The 9,596-nt window shown below is 52.4% G+C and overlaps 1 long non-coding RNA gene across 1 annotated transcript in view; it reads left to right on the forward strand.

Moving 5' to 3' along the window:
• The first annotated feature begins 4,104 nt into the window (after positions 1-4,104).
• The window catches only part of LOC117877543, a 7,950-nt gene continuing 2,458 nt past the window's right edge, over positions 4,105-9,596 (forward strand). Inside the window, exon 1 of the long non-coding RNA XR_004645744.1 lies at positions 4,105-4,250. This is a non-coding gene — a long non-coding RNA (uncharacterized LOC117877543). The remainder of the gene's footprint in view (positions 4,251-9,596) is intronic.

Consider the following 9,596-nt stretch of genomic DNA (forward strand, 5'->3'; position numbering starts at 1 on the left):
CATCCACACTGGGGTTACGTCGGCAAAGCTACGGCACTGGCGGATGTGGATTTTTCAGACCCCTGAGCACCGCGGCTATGGCGACCTACATTTTAAGTGTAGATCAGGCCTCAGCGTTGCGTAGGCTCCAAAGCAAGCCAGCTGGAAAACAGGATGTCCATCTGAACGAGCCTAAATACAATGCAGTACTTTAAAACCTTGTGCTCGAGGGTGTAAAAGTATGCCCAAGAGCAGAACAAAGTAAACACATCCGTCCTCCTCCTCCTGACCCCAGGCTTTAGGACACGGGTCATCAAAACACAAAAGAAGGGTGACTCTGGCAATTAGCAACCAGTAAATTATTAACTAGCTTCAGTTCCCAGTGAAGAAATGGAATAAAGAGGAAGGGGAAATCTGCTAATGCCCTGGAGAATAGTGGAACTGTAAACAAAGAAGCAGCCCTGGTTCCTAAAGAATGAAGCTTGCCAAACAAAGAGCGAGACATTTACAAATGTAGCAGATGAAGGCTGTGTAGCCGATGTAATATATTTGGCTTTTAGTAGAGGGCATGACATAGCGTCTCATGTTCAGCGAGAGCCCTGAGGTCTACGTGCACACATGGACAGTGTTACAGTGTTACATGGACTGAAAATTGGCTGAAGGATGACAAGCAAAGAGTAATGCTGGGTGAAACCCTGGCCCTGCTGGGAGTTTTGGATTTCACCCAGTGTGTTGAAATGGTTAGTGGTCTTTTGTTATTTAATACCCCACTCAGTCAGGGCTTAACTTTAGCCAGAGCTGGCCAGAGCAGAGCTTTGGGAAATATTTTCAAACCAACGGGGCAGAAGCCCTGAGACCCAGTGCCCCCCGCAGGGCAGAAACCCTGGGGCTCTGGGAAATACTCTGGGAGAATGTAAGCCCTGCACGCGGTTGTCTGGAAAGATGGCAAAGGCATATTAATGGACTGTATGGCAGATACCGAACTGGGCAGTGTTTCAAGCTGCAGTCCAGACAGTGAAATAACACCTAGGGCCCAAAGAAAATTAGAAATATGGGCAGAAAAGCAGAGGGTCACATTAATGCGGTACAGTAGGGGGAAATAATCCGACAGGCCACTTTTCAAAGGGACGGGGAACGTTGCCAAGGAGTACAGCTGGGAGACCCCAAGCAAATGGGACATGCTTTTACAATGCAATGAAGCAGCTAAAGCTGCCCCATCTAGGTGTGGGCTGCAAGCACACGGCCAGACCCTCACTGAAGAGGGGATATCAGGCCTAGTGCATGGCTGCTGAACCTGGACTATTGTATTCAGATCCCAATTCAGCAGCCTGTCGTCAGTGGGACTGGTCACATAGTAACATACCTGGCCTCACAGGAGCACTCATATCCAGGGACTGTGTTGGTGGAGCACCTAGCAGAGTGGGGCTGGGGAGAGCCTGGGAGCCCTGCTCTGTTAACCCCAGTGCTGCAGGAGGGTGCTGCATGTGGGTTTATGAGAGCACACCCCCTTACATGGCTAGCAGCCAACCAGCCCTGCAGGGAAAGGGGTCCCTGCTACTCTGTCCCTGGCAGGCAGGGATGCCCTGGGATTGGTTGCCCATTGGGACACCCTGTCTCTGGAGGGATGGCTTCCCGTAGTGCAGCATTTGAACTCAGCTCAACTGCAAGAGCCCCCGCTGGTGGCTGCAGCTGGGGTTAACAGGTGATTCCATTTCTGGGGGAAGCCGCCTTCCGCCCTTCTGGGCACTGGGGGAGGAAAAAGAAGGGAAGAGAGCGAGGGTCAGGGAGCAGGGCCCCCCAGAGGATTCAGGGGGCCTGGGGCAAAGCGAGGGAGCTGCGGCGCTTGTACTCACTCACTCCGGGTCTTTGGCGGTATTTCGGCGTCGGGGGGCCCTTCAGTCGCTCTGCATCTTGGGCAGCACTGAAGGACCTCCCGCCGCCAAAATGCCGCCGAAGACCTGGATTGCCGCCAGGCCAGGGCTCGTGGGGCCCCTGCGGCAAATTGCCCCACTTGCCCCCCCGGGCGGCCCTGTCAGGGAGAGCTGTTCTCCAGGCCAGGCTGGCGTGTGTAGCACCTACCAAGGGGCCTGATCCGGCTGGGCTGCTGGGCACTACCAGCGTAGCCATTAGAGCTGCTCCAAAAGCTGCTTTTTGCTGTGGCAATGTTTGAGTTTTGGGCTGAAAGCGTTCAATGAAACCCCTCCTGGTGTGTGGAAAGTGGACACGGCGTGTGACAAACTGGGGCCTGTCAAAAACTCAACTTTCTAGCAAACCAGTTTTGTTCAAAAAACTTCACCTGGCCCCAATATCACCAGCGATCAGTGCTATCTGTGCACAGAGCATGATGGCACAGTGGGGGCTCCCCCAACCAACTGCACTCCTTGCTGCATGGACCCGCCCCCCTCCTGTTCTGCCCTCTGTGACCCCTTTGCCCTCATGGGCCTGGACCCAGCGCACAGGCAGACAACAAACCAGGCAACTGATCAAACAAGAGAGACGCACAGGGCCTGTGCGTAAGCAGCCTGAACCCCGTCCCTGGGGTGTCGGGATGAGCCAGGTCTCCCTAAGCATAGGTAACACAGGCCTGCGTGTAGGCTGCTTGTGTTGAGAGCCCTCTGCCCTAGATGACGTTGCGCAGGACTTTCTTTGGAAAGGCTGTTTGATGTCGCTATATTCTCGCCCTGGTCTCAGCTCCCAAAGTGCAGACTAGCAAGGCTCAAACCCCGTCAGACCTACTGTGAGCCCTCCCGGCTGGCACACAGAGTGCTGCATCTGACAGTGGGAGAATCACAGGAGTCCACCCGGGACCAGGAGAAGGCAGAGGCCTGAGCCCTGAGCGATGCTCTAAGAGAGACCGAGAGAGGTCAAAGGCGTAGCCAGCCCTGAACTGTGACCCTCGGTGTTTCCAGCACCATGGTGCTAGGCTGTGAATTAAACCGTCTGGTTTTGCTCGTGTGGAAGTTCTCTGATGTAGCAGCCATGGCAGCCCGAGCGTCTGTGGATAGTCTCAGCTTTTCCCTTGTTCCTTGTGTAGCTCCGTAGATGTCCAAGCCAGGAGGGACCAGTGAGCCTGTCTAGTCTGCCCCCTGCCCAGCACAGAACCTCAGCCATGGAGCGGCGTCCAGCTGAGTAATCCCATGGCTGAGCTAGCGCAGAGCTGGTGCAGGAGTGTGGTGGCAATGGTAGGCTGTAACAGGGAGGTCTGTATCTTTAGGGAGAGGTGGAGCCTTAGGCCAGCCAACCTCTGCTCCAGGGCCTGGCCCTTGCCCTTTTACAGGAGGAGGGAAGGAGCTGGGGAATGGAGCTGGTGTTAACCAGGTAACTAGCCCCTTACTGTGAACAGCCCAGCTGCGGGGACCCTCCGGCAGATTGAGGGAGAGGGCAGGCAGCCTGCAGGGGAGCCTGGAGGCAGGCACGTCAGGTGACCCCTAGTATGGGAACCAGATGGGAGACTGGAGCTGGGGAAACCTGCCTGGATCCCAGCCGAGCCCCTAGGAGGAGGCTGGAGCCCCCGGAACCATGGGGCTGCAGCCTGGGCGTCCAACCAAAGCAGGCTGTGTGGAATGGGGGGACTGGCGGGTTGTGGACGAGCTCGAATCCCAGCACAGCCCCAGGAGGTAGGGCTGGGGAATCCCTCAGCCAAGGAGGAGGAGTTGAGAGCCCAGGACCCAGAGCAGGAGAGGAGTGCGGGAAAGCTCCCCAGATAGGCCTGCGGTGGGGCTACAGAGCTGCTGAAGCCTGGCAACCTGAAGCCTTGGAACAAGAGTGAATAAGAGGGAGCTGCCTGGTGCCCCCACTTCTGACCAGGTGTCCCCCATCTCTCCACCCTCCCTGCCCTTGTCACACATCCCACAGTAGAGCTCTCCCTGCTCTGTCTTTCACTCCCACTCCCGCCTCTGCCCAGAGCCCTCTTTCATGCACACACAGCCCCCTGCACGCCAGCCACCAGCCTTATCTCAGTCGAACTGGCTGGAGCTGGGCAGGACGCTGCTTTCCCAGCTCAAGAAACTTGGCATAGTTTCAAACATTTTCCCATTCTGCCTCAAGAGACAGACAGACAAAACAGAGAGCCTCCTCCCACCTCCCATCCCAGAGCACACTCACCAGCCTCAGGCAACCCAGGGACTTGCACCTGGGGCTCCCATATCCCAGATGAGTGCTCTGAGCCTCCGGCTTTTTTGGGACGGGGTGTCTCCCTCTCTCTCTGGCTTTCACCAGAAATTGCACCCTGCACCTGAGAACCGTTCCCGAGAAAAGTACCGTCAACTCTGGTAGGGTTCTGCAAAACTTCAGTTTTGACACAGTGGTTTTTCTCTGATCCCCCACAGTCCCTCCTGCCCCTCCCCAAAGGTCTTCGGAAAATTCCCAACCTGCTCTAAACCTCATGTTGTCTAACTGTGCTAGCCGGCCACCCCAGCCCGACTGCCCTCTCTTCTGAGTCCCCCAGGCAGAGCTCCACCAGCCCCAAGTCCAAGTTTGTTTTGCTATGAGTCCGTACGTAGTAAAGTTAACTTATTAAGGCTTAAAATAAAAGAGCCCAGAAAGGAGGAATGCTGCGCACGGGCTGCTGGAAGCAGAGCTTTCTCTTATCTTGTACAGCACTGGGTGTGGTGCATTCCTGGGGAGCAGCAGGGGAGGCTTGGGAGCATTGGGGGCGTTAGTGCCATATCATGCTTCCTTTGAGTCAGTGGTTCAGCTCAGCGTCACGCTTGATCAGAAGAGCTGTATATGTGTCATATATAGGCAGCACTGTACCTGCCCTCTGAATGGCCTTTGCTTTGTCTCACTTCTGCTTGTGCTGCCTTCTATTAATAGCCAGGTCTTCAGGTCTGGTGCCAGCTACACGATTTTTAATTTTTTAGCTGATTGTCTAGCAAGAAGGTTTGCCTCTGAACAGTGCTGTGGTTGTGACATGTGCTTTCCACTTCACAGTGCTTCGCACAGGTCCTGGTGTGGAGAACAAGTAGCTTCGGCTTTACTATGCCTGAATTAACCCACTGCTGTAACAGAGCCCTGCTCCGTAGCTGAGTGGAGTAGCAAGCCTTGTGCCCAGTGCCTACCTAGCAAATGGGCTGGTTCTTCAGGGTGGGGGGTTCTGAGATGTGAATTAGTTAAAATGGATTCACCTCTCTCCACAGCCCAGCTAAAGGGAGCACAAGGAGAGAGTGGGATTGTGTGGATTAACAGACATGTACACACTGCGAGTGTAACGCCGACAAACGATCATTGGTGGGTGGGATTGAACCTGGGACCTCTGGAGTTTAGTGTATGAGCCTCTACCGCTAAATCCAACTGGCTGTTAGCTAAGGCTGTAGAGCAGATTCATTTTCTCTCTCTCGCTACGTGGTCTCGGTGCCACTCGATGGGACAGAACACCACCCCCAGGAGGTTTGTGGGTTACACCAGCACATGGGGCAATACACCACCTCCAGCAGCTTGGCAGCTATTGACTAGCCCCCCATACTGGGGCTAAAGCCACCGGAAACATTCTCATGGAAAACACCTGGTTACAATCTCGGCCTCACACCAGAACAGGAGCCAGAACACAATGGGACAGCTCACCAGCAGTGCCCAGAGCCATCCAGCTCCTGCCCACATACACCCTGGGACAGAGGCTGCTGCCTGGCCAGAGCTCTATATTAAACAAAGCCCTGGCCTTTGTGCTACCTTCTGAGTCTTAGGTGGTCGGGCAGCTGGTGTGGGACTGCAACGCGCAGGTGCACAGGCAGATGCAGAGGTAGGAACAGGCACTTAGAGAACTTTCCCTGCAAAAATGTAGGTGAAAAACCTGAGAACCCCAACATAAATAAAACATCCCCCCAAATATGGATGTGCCCCCTCCCCCCAACTATGATTTTTAAAATCTCAGAATTTTAAGCGAATCTCAGAGTTTTGAATACTCTAGCAGGTTGGCACTACTGCATCCTGTAGAATTATCCTGTAAAAAGCTGAAGTACTCAATACTTTTTTTGCCTTGGTCTTCACAGACAAGATCAGCTCCCAGACTGCTGCACTGGGCAACACAGTATGGGGAGGAGGTGAGCAGCCCTCAGTGGTGAAAGAACAGGTTAAGGACTATTTAGAAAAGCTGGACCTGCACAAGTCCATGGGTCCAGATCTAATGCATCCAAGGGTGCCGAGGGAGTTGGCTGATGTGATTGCAGAGCCACTGGCCATTATCTTTGAAAATTCATGGCGATCAGTGGAGATCCCAGATGATTGGAAAAAGGCAAATATAGTGCCCATCTTTAAAAAAGGGGAAAAAAGAGAACCCAAGGAACTACAGTCTCACTTCAGTCTCTGGCAAAATCATGGAGCAGGTCCTGAAGGAATCCATTTTGAAGCACTTGGAGGTGAGGAAGGTGATCAGGAACAGTCAACATGGATTCACCAAGGGCAAGGTCATGCCTGACCAACCTGATTGCCTTCTATGATGAGATAATTGGTTCTGTGGATATGAGGAAAGCAGTGGACGTGATAGATCTTGACTTTAGCAAAGCTTTTGATACAGTCTCCCACAGTGTTCTTGCCAGCAAGTTAAAGAAGTATGGATTGGATGAATGGACTATAAGGTTGTGTAGCGGGGCAGTTACCCCGCTCCTAAGGGAAAAGGGTAGGCTGATTGGGGAGGTGGCCACAGCTGTGGCCACACCCAATCAGCCCACAGCTGGCTGATATAAGGCCTAAGGGAGGAGCTGGGTCAGTCTCACTCCAGTCTTGGAATGGGAAGGACCTGCTGCCTGGGAGCCCAGGATACCAGAAGCAGAGCAGTGCTGGGGAGCTTTGGCCTGGCGAGTGCCCAGGCTGAGGCCTTGCTGAAGGCCAATGGAGGTACTAGGGCTGCAGGGAGACAGCAGGGCCTAGAAAGGCAGTAGATCCAACCCCGTTGCCAGTGATGAGTGGCCATTACAGACTGCAGTTTGCCCCCAGAGAATGGGGGCTAGATGATGACTGGCAGTAGCCACTGAGGTGAGGTGGGAATAGAGGGTTGGGAGTTCCCCTGGGAAGGAAGACCCAGAGCATGGGGACTGCTGTGTGGCAAACCCCCAGGATAAGGGGCACCGGGGTCCGGGAGGGACACGGGGCCTGAGGCAGGAGACACACTGGCCAGCAGGGGGTGCGCCGAGTGCTGGAATCGAGCTAATTCCTGGATGGCCAGCAGGAGGTGCTGTTACAGTGAGTGCTTGACATCCTACAGGTGGATAGAAAGCTGGCTAGATTGTCGGGCTCAACGGGTAGTGATCAACGGCTCAATGTCTAGTTGGCAGCTGGTATCAAGCGGAGTGCCTCAGGGGTCGGTCCTGGGGCTGGTTTTGTTCAACATCTTTATTAATGATCTGGATGATGGGATGAATTGCACCCTCAGCAAGTTCACAGATGACACTAAACTTGGAGGAGTGGTAGATATGCTGGAGGGTAGGGATAGGATACAGGGGACCTAGACAGATTGGAGGATTGGGCCAAAAGAAATCTGATGAGGTTCAACAAGTCCCGCACTTAGGACAGAAGAATCCCGTGTTCCGTTACAGGCTGGGGACCGACCGGCTAAGCAGCAGTTCTGCAGAAAAGGACCTGGGGATTACAGTGGACGAGAAGCTGGATATGAGTCAACAGTGTGCCCTTGTTGCCATGAAGGCCAATGGCATATTGGGCTGCATTAGTAAAGCATTGCCAGCAGATCGAGGGACGTGATTATTCCCCTCTATTCGGCACTGGTGAGGCCACACCTGAAGTATTGCATTTCTGGGCTAGTGTTTTTGTTGTGTGGTGACTGGTGAGTATTTGCTTCAGACAGCCCCCCAAACTGAAGCAAATACTCACCAGCCACCACACAACAAAAACACTAACCCAGGAACCTATCCTTGCAACAAAGCCCGATGCCAACTCTGTCCACATATCTATTCAAATGACACCATCATAGGACCTAATCACATCAGCCACAGCATCAGGGGCTCGTTCACCTGCACATCTACCAACGGGATATATGCCATCATGTGCCAGCAATGCCCCTCTGCCATGTACATTGGCCAAAATGGACAGTCTCTACGCAAAAGAATAAATGGACACAAATTGGACATCCGGAATCATAACATTCAAAAACCAGTAGGAGAACACTTCAACCTCTCTAATCACTCAGTGACAGACTTGAAGGTGGCAATTTTGCAACAGAAGAGCTTCAAAAACAGACTCCAAGGAGAAACTGCTGAGCTTGAATTAATATGCAAATTAGATACTATTAACTTGGGTTTGAATAGAGAGTGGGTTATTACACAAATTGAATCTATTTCCCCTTGTTAAGTATCCTCACACCTTCTTGTTAACTGTCTAAAATGGGCCATCTTGATTATCACTACAAAAGTTTTTTTCCCCTCCTGCTAATAGCTCATCTTAATTAATTAGCCTCTTACAGTTGGTCTGGCTACTTCCATCTTTTCATGTTCTCTGTATGTATATATATCTTCTCACTGTATGTTCCACTCTATGCATCTGATGAAGTGGGCTGCAGCCCACGAAAGCTTATGCTCTAATAAATTTGTTAGTCTCTAAGGTGCCACAAGTACTCCTGTTCTTTTTCCTGTCCATGAAGACATCCATAGTTCCAAAAGAGGCAGCTCCAGGGCCGCCCAGAGGATTCAGGGGGCCTAGGGTCTTCGGCGGTAGGGGGCCTGCACCGCCGAATTGCCGCTGAAGACCCGGCACTTCAGTGGCAGGTCCCGGGACGGAAGGACCCCCCGCCGCCGAACTGCCACCCAAGACCCGGAGCGGAAGAAGCTCTGGGGGCCCGGGCCCCGTGAGAGTTTTCCGGGGCCCCTGGAGTGAGTGAAGGACCTGCTCCAGGGGCCCTGAAAAGCTCTCATGGGGGCCCCTGCGGGGCCTGGGGCAAATTGCCCCACTTACTCCCCTCCCCCTGGGTGCCCTGGGCAGCTCCAGAAAGATGTGCTCCCTGTGCTACCTGAATAAGGAAATAAATGTGACTCCTTACTCATCATCCTCCTTATGTGGTGGAAGGACTCCACCATCCAGATACAGCCTAAAAAAGTCACTTTTACCCTATTGACTGCTGATGAAAGGAGCTATGTCTTTAGAGGCTTGAGAGGAGTTGAACAGTTTTGCTGATGAAACGAGCTGATATATTAAACTTAATTGTTTCAACAGTGTAGCTTGAGTTTTGCAAATAATTGCTCCAGAGTACACATGTATTTTGCAATCTTTGTACTAGCGAGAGAAAGGAGAAAAAAAAGCATTTTGATTCCTAATGTTCTTTTCTAAGGGGTTATTTTTCTTCTCTTTCCCTCATGATAGAGAAAGATTTGTCAGCCTGAAAACTTCATAAAGTTAAAAAACACGGATGATGCTTTAACCTAAAGAACCTGAAGCCAAAAGACTACAATTAGAAGAATCAATTTATTACAATTTGTCACTGTTGCTAAAGAAGCAATGTCTGAACATGAGCAGTCCACAGGACTGTGAATTGGTGAGGGGGGAGAAAAAGACAAAGGCCCAGAAAGAAATGACTGGAGAATGGAGCCTAATGAACAGCCACAGGCAAAATTCATATAGAAGTGACTGCAGGCTGGGTTTTGGAGGGTTTTTTTGGTTTGTGGTGGGTTTCGCGT

Source organism: Trachemys scripta, chromosome 5 (genome assembly GCF_013100865.1).
Source record: "Trachemys scripta elegans isolate TJP31775 chromosome 5, CAS_Tse_1.0, whole genome shotgun sequence".
Lineage (NCBI taxonomy): Eukaryota > Metazoa > Chordata > Testudines > Emydidae > Trachemys > Trachemys scripta.